The 15,407-nt window shown below is 44.4% G+C and overlaps 1 long non-coding RNA gene across 1 annotated transcript; it reads left to right on the top strand.

The window, feature by feature from the left end:
• The first annotated feature begins 148 nt into the window (after positions 1-148).
• On the top strand, positions 149-14,755 carry LOC130149885 (uncharacterized). The gene is made up of 3 exons (XR_008822051.1): positions 149-3,969; positions 6,682-6,759; positions 7,841-14,755. It is a non-coding gene; the product is annotated as an uncharacterized LOC130149885 (long non-coding RNA).
• Positions 14,756-15,407: the final 652 nt, after the last annotated feature.

Raw genomic sequence — 15,407 nt, 5'->3', positions numbered from 1 at the left:
AGGGGACGCTGGGGGGGGAGCCGAGCGGGGCCGTGAGGCGGCAGGCGGGCCGGGGCGCGCCGCCTCCCGCACCGCCCTCTGCCTGAGGCCGCGCTGCCGCCGGTGGCGGGACGAGCTCGACCGCTGCCTTCGCGGCCCTGCGGGCAGCCCCAGGCTGAAATAGGCCGGGGCCGTCAGCCTGCGGGAGGAGTGGGCAACGCTGGGGGGCAGCGGCCTTCGCGCCCACCCCGGTGCGAGCTGGCAGAGCCCGGCTGCTAGAGCCCCTTGTAGTCCCTTTGGTTTATGCCCTCGGTGATGCACTTCGGCTGTCTGCAAAGGCAGGAGAAGCCCGTTTGGAGTAAGTGTGTGGGATCATCACTCAACACTGATAACTAAGATTTCTTCAGCATGTCCTGTGAACAGTAATGGCACAACGTGTACCACTTCCTGATTTTAGGCAGTGTGACAGCATACCTGTCACAAAGATACTGTAGAACATCTTTGTCTTGATAACACCTGGTTAGTAAACCTCCTTCTTTCTTAGCAGAAAGAAAAATATTGTGGAAGTTAGAGTATTATCATCACCTGAGCATCCTATGACACTACTACAGCTGCACAGTAATAGTAACATCTAGCACTCTGCATCATTGTTGATGGGAAATAAAAGCACAGACAGGTGAAGCAACTTGCCATTGGTTACTAAGCAGGCTAGCAGCACAGACAGGAACAGGACCCTGCGTATGTATGATTCTCTGCCAAGTGTTTTCTCCTGGTTTAAACACAGGACTTCTAGATGATCTACGTAATTTCTGTACCCTCTGGTAGAATGGAAAGTTCTCTGACACTGGCAAATCTGGACAGTGTAATTGCTGAAACACGTCTATCACAGATATTACAAACATGTTCTATATCTTAAAATTTAAGCATTCATATTATTACACAATGGTTACCATAACATGAAGCACGTGTCAGAAGAGTGGTGTGGCTCCCTCCTTCATCCTCCCTGCAATGCTTCCTAAAAACTTACCGAGTTTTCCTTCTCTACCCCTCTTATTAAGCCACTGGCACTACAGAAGACAATTAGCACATAGAGTAGTTCTACACTATTTGATATCCTCAGTCGTTGAATACACCAGTAATTTCAAACTTCATGTAAATTCATGAAAATGCATAATCTCTGTGAGCTCCTGTGTACGTCCTCAGCCCTTTAAGCACTTAGATCCCTTCCTAACTTTCTGCATATAACTTTCTCTGAAGTCAGTCAAATCAATGAAGTGAGACTCACCAACAGCAGTGCATGAAAACACATTTGCAGAATTCAGGCGTGAAACATTCATCAATAACACACCTTGTTCTGCAGTGGAGATGAGTGAGTTCATTTGCGTACATTAGCATGTGAAATGGCCATGTTTAGATGTGGTCCTTCAGCAAAATCTGGTCTTGCTTGTTACACATAAAATACATAGTACACATACACTATTCTTTAATTGGGGATTTTTCTTTGTGCTTAATTATTACAGCCTATTGCTGCTACCAAAATAGACCAAGTAGATACTGCTGTGTACTCAGCACCTTCACAGTACTTACCTAAAAAGATGAAATGCTGATCTCTAGGGGGAAAAAAGCTGTAAGGAAGAGAAAAAAACTCCTAGCATAATACATTTTATCAGCTGGATGTTAGCCTGTTTTTTTCCTAGTTTCACAGATATTGGTCTATACCACATATACCTTATGTACCTTAGAATAAACATATATACTCTGGGCAGATAGGGCTCTCCTGAGGATGCACAGTGTCTTATTGTTTGATCCTGGTGGCAGCAGTCTTGCTGATTATTGCTTTTGGGGTTGGGTTTTGGGCTGGTTTTGAGGGTATTTTATTGGGTTTTTTTAGATAGGTGAGATCACACACAGACAAGTGAAACATCTTCCAAATGACTATAGCACAGCTTCCCACCCCTCTGCAGGAACAAATAGACTATATGGGAAGTATGGTATTCAGGATGTTTTTTGTATGGGCTAACCTTAAGCTTTGTATGTAAACCTCTGGCCTGAGCTCATACAGTGGGGTTTAGAACCCATATGATATTAAATTGTTCTCAGGCAATCCTTGTTAAATTGGAAGAATTCTGAGGCTATATTTAGTGCCTGTTTCTAGCACTCAGATCACAAATGAAGACTTACTTTGCAGTAAATTTTACAAGGCAAAAATGCAGTAATGCCTTCTCAAATCATCTGTCACTTGGGAGAGCCATGAGGTTGGTGTAAATGAATTAACAACATCTAGTGATGACCACAATGTAGTGCTGACCTGCATATAAATAACTGCTTACCGCTGAGCAGCATGTGTATGGGGTAGAGAATCTAATTGCTTTTGAGGAATGGGATTACAGTGAACTTTGCTTAGGAAGTTAGGAGAAACAGAAGTCAGGAGGACATAAGGTTAGTGAGAAGAGGAAATTAACATTCATATAATCTTGAAAATTTGTGAATAACTGAAAATATTTGTAATCATGTTGCTGTGATACCCAGTTATAACTAGGAGCCTTCATTTTGAGTTAGCAGATATAATGACATATGTAGAAGGAATACAAACATTTAGGTTATTTTTAAAATTGTTCTCTCCATGTTGTATAAATTTCACATAATACAATAGTTTAGGGACCAAGACCAGAAACGGTATGTAAGCCAAATGATCCCTTTTCACCCTTCTGTCCTGTGCTGGTAACCTTTGCATGCACTTGCCAGCATCAAACAAATACAAAGATACAGCTGGAGAGGTGAAGCAGCTCCTTGTGAAAGACAGTAATTCCTTGTGAATATTATGAAAGTAGGAAGAAAAAAGAGGAAAAAAATGTTGCTGGTAATCTCACTAGGAGAAAGACTCCATGACTCCAACACTTCATTAGACATCAAAGTATCTTCACTGGGCCATATCCTCAAGACCAAAATAATCGGAAACCAATGTATTTTGTTACACTGCTTGCAGAATTACTTCTTTTTCTTTGTTTCTGCTTTCTCCTACTCTTTTTTTTTTAACCCTTCTCTCAGAACATTGACCATTAAAGGACTGGCATAAGTGGAAGAAAACATGGGCCAAAAGATGCTTTTAGGTTCAATGCAAGTAAAATGCCACTCAGTTTCTTGGAAGTGCTGGAACTTCTGCTCTGTGAGCCTTGCCCTATATCTATGAGATGCAATAACAGAGTGGAGCATAGTGGCTCAAATGTTCATGAATGTTGTATTCAGTGTCACCTTTCAAGTGTTGTAGACCACGAATCTTGCTTCAGTCTGAAGATGCAGCAAATCAGCCTAGCAAGTTACTATGTTCTGACAGTTTTCATTGCTTAACAAGTGGCCTGCCACAATCTGGGAAAGTTGCAGTTTTCATGACACCTCTCTTTCTCTCCTCTTAGGGAGAAGCTTTTGAAGTCTACTTGCTCAGGAGATGGCAGTGAACAAAAAGATTGTTTTCTGTTGTCAAATCTACAAAGATTTAGATTGCTCCCCCAAGTCATTCTAGCTCCTGCAAGGACTGCTGCAGATATTCCTGAGTATCCATACAGGTGCTGGAAAAGCCATCCAAACTCACTACTCCAAAAAAACGGCTTTAGACTTTGGTCATTTGTGCACCTTCTGTACCAAAGGATATCTTCCAGTAAAAGCCATAGTAAAAATCATCCTTCTTTTATAGCATTCTCAAATTCCTGAAGGAGGCAACTTAATCCTCTGAATGAAAGCTGGAGCAAGACACATATGTGCCAGCAGAGCTTTGTCTCTCCTCAAGCTAGCCATGCCCCATGGAAGTTCTTGCATCTTCTAGGTGCTTTCCCAACCCAATGACCTTCCAGTGTCCACCCCTGTCCTTCAGGATTTTCCACTCAGCCATTATTGCCACTGTAACTGGGTTCTGGACCGACGCCTGCTTCACTCTGTGTGCATATCCTCCATTTGGCATGTGTCTTGGAAGACATCCTTGGAGAAGCACCACAGGTGATCCAGCCTAGCATGCTTCTGCTTTCCACTTGCCTGGGTAGAACAGTACTTCAGCACTCCTGAATTCCAGAGTTCGGAGTTGTTGCTAAAATGTATTTATGCTTCTCTGCCAGATTATTTATTTTGAGCAGTATGGCACAGGGATTCTTTATTCATACCATTTTTCACAGCCACATATACCATTAAACATATGATAATGCCATTAAACATATGACAATGGCATTAAAACCATCTAAAAAACCCTAAAAGTTTCTAGGAGGGCATGGGAGGGGAGACAGAGAGGAGGAGGAGGGAAGAAAAAGTAGATCTGAAACGCTACTTTCCACAGTGCTACATGTGTAGTTTGTCAAAACTTGCAGTGTTTCAGCAATCCTTTTTTTTTTTTTCTTTTTTGGTAAAATAAATGTTTGATGGGGAAAAAAATTCTCCTTTCATCCCAAGTATTGTAATTAATGAAGTTATGCATCCTCATTTAGGCAGCTGCCCTCCCTGACTCAACCTGCTATTTTAATTTTGCTAGGCTGAGCGATTTCAGTGCTATGTGTTTGGAAGTCATTTAGATTGATATTTTTGTTCAAATCAAATTGAAATTTTTCATTAGACTCATTGCCTGGAGCTCTGTCTGATGCTGTGTTAGCACTGGCAATTGCTAACTGTTTGCTCTCTTAATACCCTGAAATAAACCCTGCACCTCAGGCAGAATGTGAGGAAATCTGGGAATATTATATGCTTGTATTTTGTCAGATGTATACTGACCAACAGTTCAAGGATATCAGGCAGGACTCTGGATCGTTGTACTGCCCTTAGATCAGTAAAGGCTTTGTGGGATGCTATTTTGACTCCACAGCTTTGCGTCAGAGTGCCGAGTGCACAAATAGACCTTAACTGCTGTGACAGCCTCAACAGGGGCCTCCACCCTCACCCTCTGATGGTCCTGGGTGCTCAGTCCTTCCTTAGCTACGCCTCAGCTGTGCCTGCCTGACCGTCGGGGGCTCCTGGACCATCCTCAGACCTGGCCCATTACTGCGTCCTGCCTGATGACCCCTTGACTGTGGATAGGCCCTGCTGCAGAAACCACCCTGCCCTGCTCACCTGCCTCAGGCACAGTGGGGTCACCACCTGGCTCACCTTGGGGTGCCCTTGGCTCCCAGCTCACCCACCCTGAGGGAGCAGTGCCACCCTTGCTGCTCCCTGATGCTTGCTTTCTGAGTTCAGAGCACCTGAAATGCAGGTTCATTTTAGAAAAGCAATCTGATCGGCATCTAAGCTCCTGAATTGCCAAACTCTGATTTAGTGTTTAGCTATACACTAAACGAATCTGTGCACAACATTTAGGCCAAACTGACTCTCTAAAGTTGTTAAAAGTGATGAATGATGGGATTTCTAATCAAGGGAGTCAGCCTTGGAAGGATGGGAAGCAGTGAATGGATGGTGAAAAGAACACTGTTAAGTTATGCGGAAAGAAACCTCCAAGTGAGGAAGTTCTGGCCACAAGAGGAGGCAAGTTGAAGAGCTGCAGGTCACAGAAAGCTGGTTGAAAGTAGGACAAAGGTAATTGTGGCAGTGGGAGATTGTGGCCTCTGATTCAAATAGCCCCACTGAAAGAGGGCAAAACCCCACTTGAGGAGCATGCGTAGTTAGCAAAAAACATCAGTGGTGCTATCTGAGGATGTGCACTAGTTTCCATTAGAACTGAGAAACTTGTAACCAATCCTGTACGTGAATGAAAATGAATATGCAGTACACTATGAAGGTACAAGTACTCTACTGTATATAATGTGTACCCTCAAGTAACCTGGTGTGTACACTGGGCGGAGCAATCCCCTGCGCATCCAGCATTGTAAATAAAAGAGAATGTCTGCTTCTTAATGCTACATTGGTGTTAAAGAGATTTATTCCGTGATATTGTCACGCTACAGTTGCTGCTGCTCGTCTTCTATAAAGCAACATCTATATTTGCATTTTAGAGGAAGTATAGGTACAGTGTTCAGCAAGTCTGGTGTCACCTGTAGTCCCCATTTAAATCAGAGTTCATTCCTACAGCCCAGCTCCACCAAGGCCTACCTCCACAGGGGTTATTTAGGGTGTAGTTTCATGTCAGGGTTATGCCACTTTGTGTTTGCATTGCTGCAAACAGGCTCCTGCCCTCCTCTGCCACACACCACAGCTCCCTCAGTTCACATCATGAGCTCATGGAAGACGAGCTGATCAAAAGTGTTAATAGCTCCTGAGTGAACTATGAGCTGATAGGAACCACTGGCAGTCATGCAGCTGTGTAGGTCTGGCACAAGAAAGGGGACAGGAACCCATACCAGAGGGTGAGGGAAGGGGAATGTCTCTAGTTCACTGTATTAGGGACAGTGTGAAACCACATATCTGAGGTCAAGTTATACCAGACAGCTAAGTCAATCTGACAAAAAGAGGACTTCTTACTTCCCTTTCCCATCTCACTCCTCCTACCCTCCCTCCTCATGCACGGCATTTCCCCTACCATTAATTCCTGAGGCTTGTCAGATTCTGCTGAGCTGATTCAATGCAAAAACTTGGCAGAAAAACAGTCATTTGGTCTGGTCTTCTGCTGGACTGATCTGGCATGCAGTGGGGTCTAGCAAGCACCAGAGACAGCAAGTAACACAAGTGGGAATGAAATTGCCCCTTCTAGTATCCAGGAGTTATTAACTCAACTTTGGATGCCTCTTATCCTTTCAGAGAAACTGCAAGCAACACTGAGCTCCTGCTCCCTTTCCCTGCACTCTGCCCTGTATTCCTGCTCCCCTCCTTCCATTGGTATGTATCTATTAGAGTACAGGGTGGGGTTTTTGGCCAAGTTACCTTTCTGACCAGCTCAATGAGGCATCAGAGCTAGCACAAGAGAAGCAGTAGGAAACAGAGGGAGATGTGGCAATGTGAGATTACCCCTTCCCACAGCAGTGGCCTGTTCTGCTGGCTGAGCGATCTTGTCCCACCACACAAATGTGAAGGCCAGGATGGAGAGCACAATCCTCCTCCCACAAACCCATGACTACCACGAATCACTGCTGGGATTACAGTGGTTCTGAGAACAAAGTCAGGCAATCACCTTATTCACCAAAGTGCTGTATAATGTCACTGTAAACAGAAAAGGTAAACAAATAGTTGCAATTAAGCAATTAATACTCCCAGAACCATTCGACACAGCTGCTGACCATCTTCCTATGACAGCTTTTGCTGTCATTGAGTTACTCACTGAGTGGGTGCATCCAGGCCAGCTGAGCCTGTGGCTGACTAATCTGACTTCCTCCTCCTACCCCCCCTTTGCAGTCTTGTAAAAGTCTTACTGCAATTACAAGTGTATTTCAAACCCCAAGTTCTTTATTTTGCATAAAAGCATTTTTATATTTTTGTCAAGTATTGCAGAAAGTCAGTTCTACAGAAAAAAAATAGATGGATGGATGTACACATACAGAATGAATTCTCACAGTAATATATAGATATTAAAAATGTTTGTCAGTAAATCCCAGAGTATTTTACAAGAGTTTATGATCCTTATGTACAAATGGGGAAACTGAGGCACAGAAGTGCAGTGTTTTTCACTTAGCACTAATTGTAAGAGTCACTGGACAATTTCTGAATTATCTTAACCAGCAGTACTGGGGGAAACTGTACTGAGAGAAGAAAAAAACCCACCAGTTGCATGTTTTACCAACTTAGGACATCAGAATAGAATGCTGTGAGTAGGAGCCTTCACTGTAGCAAATAACTTTAGATTTTTTGGTTTTTTTTCATTAAGTGGATGCTTTAATAGAGGCGTAATATTTTTTACTTCAACTACAGTAATCAACAGGAACACATTCTATTTAGGCTGCATTTAGTCATCTGTTATTTGCAGTTTCAGCTTGACTCCTTACCGGTAACTGCATGGCCCACTGATGTGATGGTGCGAGATCTGCTAAAGAATGAAGACAGCCTGTTGACACAAGCATTGGCATTTATTCTGGGTGTTTACAGATTGACTTACAACATAGAAACCTGTCTGGGTATAGCATAACTTGAGAAGATTTGAGAATTAAAACCATAATTAAATTACAATGTCTCATTAGAAATTTATATCCTACATTTATAGAATAACCTCATAAAGATTAAGATACATTATTTCAGGAGTGAAGGCTCATCCATCTCTATTGTTAAGATACCACCTTTACAACAAAACAAACCCATCTGTTTACAAATTCAGTTCCACTTCTAGGTATGACTATATAGTACCTTTTCTACTCCAGATTTAAAGGAAACAAAGGAAACCAAACGCTTATTCCTGGAAGATTCTGAAATACTGGTTTCTATGAAAAAAAAAAAATATTTATTATATTCAGTTTGTTAATGAGCAGCCTGAATGATTTTACTAAGAAACAATTTCCTAAATATGCCACTGCAGCACAAGAACTAGAATAGCCAAGTCCCAGTTTTCCACTTCCTGCAAGGAGGGAGGGAGGGAGGAAAGGAGAGTGTGTGTGTGTGCAACTGCTTACACAAAAGCCATGCCAATCCACATACCAGCTCTGATTTATAAATTTGTTCTTCCAAAACAGAGCCAACCAATGTAGTCCTACCCTCATTACTACATAGAGTTTGCTGCTCAGCTGTAGCTCAACTCCTTTACCGATTAGAATATTTCCTGGAGAAGTTCGTAACTGACTGACTAAGAACAGGTGATGGTTTTTCTTCAGTGACAGAGCAACCTAGAAATAAAGCTTTCCAGGTTTTCAAAGACATGAAGTCCCAGAGGTCTGCAACTCACCATTAGTACCTTCACAGTGACCTCGCAACTAATGGAGAGAGCAGCCTCCTTTCTGATGAGCCAATACAGAATGAGCAGCTCTCCTCTTCACTGTCTACAACCTCCTGAAGCAAGCAAGGCCGTTGGCAGTTATTAATAACCCCATCTCCAGACATGCTAGAGAAGTGTGTAGTCACGCTTCTGAGCTGTCCTGAAGCAATTCCTGTCTCCCTACCAGAAAGTTGTAATCTGTCAGAACATGGTTCCAAGAATAGACTCGCAGAACATTATGTGTCAGGAAGGGGGTAGACCTCGTCTACTCTCTCCTAAAAAAAACCTTTTTATAGAAACTATCTAAAAGTAGCCTGGAAGCTTAACAGGGAATGTGGTTTAGTTTTTACAAAATAAAGCTCTGCGGTACCTTCAATTACAACCTTTTAGAACCAGGGTTTAAGTTATAAGATTTCCCATTACCGTGATGTTTTAAAAGCACATATTTCTAGAATAAAATCGTTACAAAAACACCTACAGGTTACCTCTAATTTAAAACTAATTATGTAATGAGGGTCTAATATATGGAAATCTGAAAAATCTAGCGAAGGCTGTTTTGTGAATCAAGATTCCAGAGTGCTATCAAGTTTCCCAGTGAGTTCACACAATGAACAGAAGATTGCTAACGATTTCTGATGAACCTTGCAAGCGATATTCCATTGCAGTGATGTGAAAGCAGAGGCTAAAGATGTGGTAGCACAAGGCAACAGATACCCAGTAATCCTCACAGTGCCTGCCCTCCTGTCTGGAATTGGAAATTCCCCCATAGAACCATGTAGCATTTGCTATGTGGAAAAAACCCAAACAGTACAGGCTGGCATGTGGTGCAACATTTATTAAAAACAAAACAAAACAAAACAAAATACTTCAAATTCAATAACTTTTGCTGTTCCTTGCAATCTCATTGATGAATTAGCCCCTATAGCCATTAACAACCTAATACCACCAGCCTGTAAAATCCCACCATTATAAGACGTTGGTCACATTCACCAGCAACATCAGAAACTACTTTTTCAAACTTGTGTCTGAGGAGAGCACACATACGTGTGAGTATATGTCTGTATGCAGTCCTCAGAAAATACATATGGTACTGAAGAATAAAAAAATTGTCTTGATAAAAGCAAATAAATCAACATAGGAGACAGTAATGTAGGAACACCACAGAAGGCTTATATTGCAGTGATGGCTAATATGCTCAATCATATCAAGATCTAGTATTTTTTATGGAGAAGGAAATTTTCTAAGAGGCTAGTGAGAGGTTTTTAAAAATTGATTTTTCTAACAGGTTGCTGCTCAATATGGAGAAGATAAGTTAAAAAAAAAGAGGCAACTTACACTGGAGAAAGAAGCAGGTGTGATTTGCTGTGATCTCCAGCTGTGAAGGGACTTAATTTCAAGGTTTGCACCTGACAGCAAAGGATTTTTGTCACCTGCATGGATGAACAATATCCTTGATGAACAATATCCTTCTGAGAAAGTATCTAAGAATCAGAGGTGTCAACCACAGTCGTCATCATCACTGTTTAGGCAAGCTTTTAAAGAAGCTATGACAAATTTATAAGTACCTTCAAGATAAGTCAGAGAAGCCTTAATTTTACTTAATATCTAGGAAACCAGAACAAGGCCTACTGTGCTTGTCTCACAAGTTCACAAGTTCACAAGTTCACACACACACACACACAGAGCACACATGACAGCATTCTGCACTAAGGGACCACAGCAAGGTGCATTTGTATACAGGTGTGTCACACTGCAGCCGTCTAGGAGAAAGGCAAGAATCCTGGGCAGTATTCCCCTGTTGCTGTGGGAGACGGTATAGCTGGAGACGGAAAGGCGCTACATCCTGTTCCTCCCTTTGCTGTTTGCATGGGAAATTTACACTAGAGATTAGCTGGACACGGCACAGGGCCAGCCAAGGGTTGTGGTTGTTTGCTTGAACACAGAACTATGAGCTTGTTATCACACGTGCAGCTGCAAAAGATCCTGAAAACCAGAAACCATGAACATGCTTGGCAAGCAGTATTATTGGCATCCACAAAGCCACGAATCCAAAGCTGACTGGCTCTAGTAGCCGGTGTGTTAGTATATAAGGCGTTCACTTGAGCAATAGAGGGATTCTGATTGAGCACAGATTGGAGTCCGTGTAATCATTCAACACAAATGGTGCCTGAACATGGACCTGAAGACATCTGGAACTGAAACTCAGTGCTGGTGGTGGATCCGCAGCTGAAACGGAGGAGACATATGTACGCATGCACTCTCGAGAGGCATCACCCTTTGCCGAATGATTGAGGTGAGCAGCTGCAGCAATTATAAGATGGGGCAGTCAGTTACGAAGGAGCAAAACCTCCATCAAGAGATTTTACAGAGAATTTTGAAAGAACAGTGCTTTGCGGTATTGGCCTTAAAGTTGGTTACGTTGCTGGTTTGGATAAGAGACTATTGCCCATGGTTCCCTTCCTCAGGTTCTTATGATAGCTCTTTGTGGGCAAAGGTGGGGAGGAATTGCAAATGAAAAAGACTTGCAGCTCTAAGTCCCTGAGGAAATCATTATTACCTGGAAAACAGTGTATACAGCTTTAAATGCTCTAAGACCCGCAGAAGATAGCTTACAAGCATCTGCTGCCCCTCCTCTGTTCTCTCAGAAGCAGGAACAGGCAGAGCCGCAGTCTTTTGAAATATTAGCTCCTGTGTACAATGAAATTCCTAACACGACACAGGATGTGCGGGAGGTAGATCTGCCAGAACCTTACGATCCTTTTGATCCCAGGGAAACAGACCCCAAGGATGAACCTGATTTATACCCACCACCAACTCCAGTAAAGGTTATGGCAGCCACTGCCTCTATGGCAGATGCAATTTTGCAGGCACAGCGAAAGAAGTCAATATCATGCATGTCACTTATTACTGACATGCCCCCCCTTTTGCTCCCACACCGCCTCTGACACATACGGGGCCACTGCATGTAGTTGGACAGTCAAACGGATTGTTAGATAAATGTAGGATTGAAGCGCTCTGCAAAGGAGATGTTTCTATACTCCAAACGATACCTGTAATATATAAACCTAACCAAGCCCCAGAGTATGCTCACTTACCAGATGGGGTTATTAAGGAAGTTCGGAAATCAATATGAAAATATGGTCTCCAGACTTAATTTGCTATAAACCTTATACAAGCTATAGGAGAATCTTATGTCATGACCCCTCCTGATTGGCGATCAATTCTTGGAATGGTTCTATCATCTACACAATATACTGTCTGGACATCAGAATATAAGGAACTTGTGACTGCACAGGTTATGGATAATATTGCTGCTGGACTAGGTATTGGAGAGAACGAGTTGCTAGGCCAAGGCAACTAGGCCACGGGGGGGGAGCACAGACTGCACCGCCAAGAGCAGTATTTACACAAGCCGTGGAATTAACTGTCAAGGCCTTGCGAAAGGTGCCAGCTTCTGTCTGGTGAGAAGCGTCTCTTACATCAATTTTACAGGGATCTCAGGAACCTTATGTTCAATTCCTAGATCAGTTACAAACTGCTATTATGAGACAAATTGAATAAGAGGAAGCCGCTGAGATTTTGCTATTTCAGCTTACAATTGAAAATGCAAAAGCAGACTGTAAGAGAGCAATTGATCCTATACGTAATTCAGCAAAAACTATTGCTCATCTCGTAAAGGCTTGTCAGAATGTCAGGTCAGAACAACATAAAGCAGAAATGCTCACCACTGTTGTAGCTCAGCGGATGGTAGTGGCACGGGCTGCACTTAAATGCTTTCAATGCCGTCAAGAGGGACATATGAAGCAGAATTGTCCCCAGAAGAGAAAACAGACAGAATATGAAAAAACCTCCTACACAGCTGTGCCCAAAGTGTGGAAAAGGGTATCACTGGGGAAATCAATGCTGCTCAAAATTTGATAAACAAGGAAATCCAACCCAGGGAAACAGGAAGCGGCCCACAAGACCTGGCGCCCCGAAAATGCACAACAGGGTCCCTCAGTGACAGTGGGCGTACCTGAGCTGGGACCAAAACATGGTGAACCCCAGCATAAAACCATTCAGTCCCTCCAACACAACACAGCTTGTAGCGCCGGGCTGGACCTGGCCACAGCGACAACACTTACATTATCAGTTGGATCAGTGAACCTTATACCTACTGGGGTATATGGCCCCCTACCTCACAAGGTAAGTGGTCTATTAATTGGACATTCTTCAACCACCAAGTCCGGACTTTTCATATTACCTGGAGTTATCAATTCCAGCTTTAATGGAGAGATTAAAATAATGCTCTGGACTGCAAATCCTCCCTGTACTATCCCGAAAGTATATTGTGCAGTTGATTTTATTACCATATCACGCTGTCGCGGCAGACAATAAACAAAGGCAAGAAGGAGCATTCAGCAGTACAGGAGCACTGAATATTTTTTGTTGTCACAAACTGCTTCTGGTCATAAATTTGGCAAGAGTCACTTTGAAGTAATTCTGTTTATCCCCACTATACTTGTGGACAAGGTATTCCTGAAGCTCACTCCTTACATGCAGTTTCACTTCCTTCTTTTAATTCCCAGACTGCAATTGTTTCAGACAGTTTATAACCTTTATTTATTTTTGTCAACACTGTCCGGGAGCTTATAATCCTCAATATGTTTTCTTTGTCTATCAGTATAACCACCATCTTGCTTGTATTCAGCTTCAAAAGGCTGTTCTTCAGCCGAGGGCTGTCCTCATGCTAGTACAAGGATTTCCTTGTGGGAATAATGAGCTGGAACACCGCAGAAGACACATAGAACTGTGTTGCTTCTGGTTGGTGCTTGAGCTCAGATCAGACCCCTCTGTAGCTGCACACAGGAACTTAATGGGAACGATGGAGAGAGGTGATCTCCACAAACCTGGAGGAGTGTTGTAGTGGAGATATGGCGTCCCACCTTGCATTTCTCCAAGCAGTATGTAAAACATTTTGGCCCATCTCCATCTCTTTTCTCTGTGGCTTGCTTAATCTAATATTGCAATAAGACCCAGAATGGATGTCTTCCATCTTTCATGAAAAACATTCAAAAAGAAACCTTTGCCACTGCTGATGGGAACAATCAGCTCTTGACTAGTGATTTCTGGTTACACTTCCGCTACACTTCCGGAAGTTATCAGTGTCACTACAACCCTGCAGCTACAGAACAAAGTTGGACGCTGTTGAAATTGTGAAATTTCCACCCACAACTGCATGAAATTGCTGTAATACAGCCAATGACCAGAAAAGATGCAATGATTTGAAGTTACCTGGAAGAGGTCACAGCTTTTTCAAGAGGTCTCTTGTCCACGACTCTCCAGAGGAGTAATTCTGTGAAAGGAACTGAAACACAGCTGACTGATCTGATTTAGAGATGCTTCATGGGCATGTGAGAGTTCATGGTGCTGGAGCCATTTCAGGTACTACAGCAAGTCAGATAATTGAATTTTGTTTATACTTCTTGTCTTTTATCAGTGTTGTGTAAATGCAACATTATTTTTTAAACACTTTGTGACTCAGTCTTTGAAAGAAGCAAAGCAAGTAGCCCCAGAGCAGCAGCGTGCCTGAGGCGTTCAGGTGAGCTTTCTGCACGCCTTAAAGATCTCAAATGTGCTATTTCACGTACATAAAAGCCAGGCCTTCCCAGTGGAAAGGTATTACAGGCACTGTGAAACGTTGGCAGGCTGAAGAGAGGGAGCTGCTGCAGCCGTTGTGTAACTTAACCTGGAAAGCAAGCAGGCAGTGCTCACAGGCTTGTGAAATTACCGATGTCAGAGATGCCCCTTCAAATTACAGGATTAGAGGGGGTTATTTTTCAGCTAGTATAACAGGACGACATACGTTGTATTTCGGGGCGCGCTGCCCCCCGAAACCCCCTCAGCACAGGGACCGCCAGCCAGCACCGATGGCGGGCTGGAGCGGCCGTCGTCCGCCCGCTCCCCCGGGCCCGGCCCGGCCCGGCCCGGCCCACCACCATCAGGGGCCGGGCCCGGCGCGGCGGGGCCGCCCCCCACCAGCCAAGGAGCGTCTCGCTGGCCGCGGCAGCCGCATTTCGGAGCCCCTCAGGGTTCGATGCCGGTGTCGGGACGGCCCTGGGCGGGGAGGGGGGCGGGGAGGGGGGCGGGGAGGGAGGCGACGACCGCGCCCGCGCCCCGCCAGAGGAGGCCCGCACTGCGTGTCCCGGCGTGCCGCGGGGCCAGCCGCCGCCGGAACCGGAAAGGAACCGGAAGGGCACTAGGTGCCGCTTCCGGCACTGTGGCCGTCGGTGGGCGGCCGTGAGGGGACGCGGCGGCGTCCGCACAGGTAACAGCAGCGCCGTGGCGGCCGGAGGGGGGCGGCCTGGCTCCCTCCCTCCCTCCCTCCGGGTTGCAGCGCTCGTGTCCGCGGGCCGGGCCGGGCCGGGCCGCCGAGGGCCGGGCCGCTTCGCCGGAGGGTCGCTCCGTGCAGCACTGCCCCGGCCCCCCTTGTTTCTGTTCTTAATGACAATGTGTGCCCGGCTGATGCAGGGGAACTGCAGGCTAGGCCTCCGAAACGGGCCGGAGGAAGAGAGTTTATATACTTTCGGAAGGATTAAATCGCTGTCTTTCGCACTCGGGTTTTGCTTGTTTGTTGTTTTTTTCTTTTAAT

The sequence above is a fragment of the Falco biarmicus genome, chromosome 5 (genome assembly GCF_023638135.1).
Source record: "Falco biarmicus isolate bFalBia1 chromosome 5, bFalBia1.pri, whole genome shotgun sequence".
Lineage (NCBI taxonomy): Eukaryota > Metazoa > Chordata > Aves > Falconiformes > Falconidae > Falco > Falco biarmicus.
This window is presented reverse-complemented; position numbering and strand designations above follow the sequence as displayed.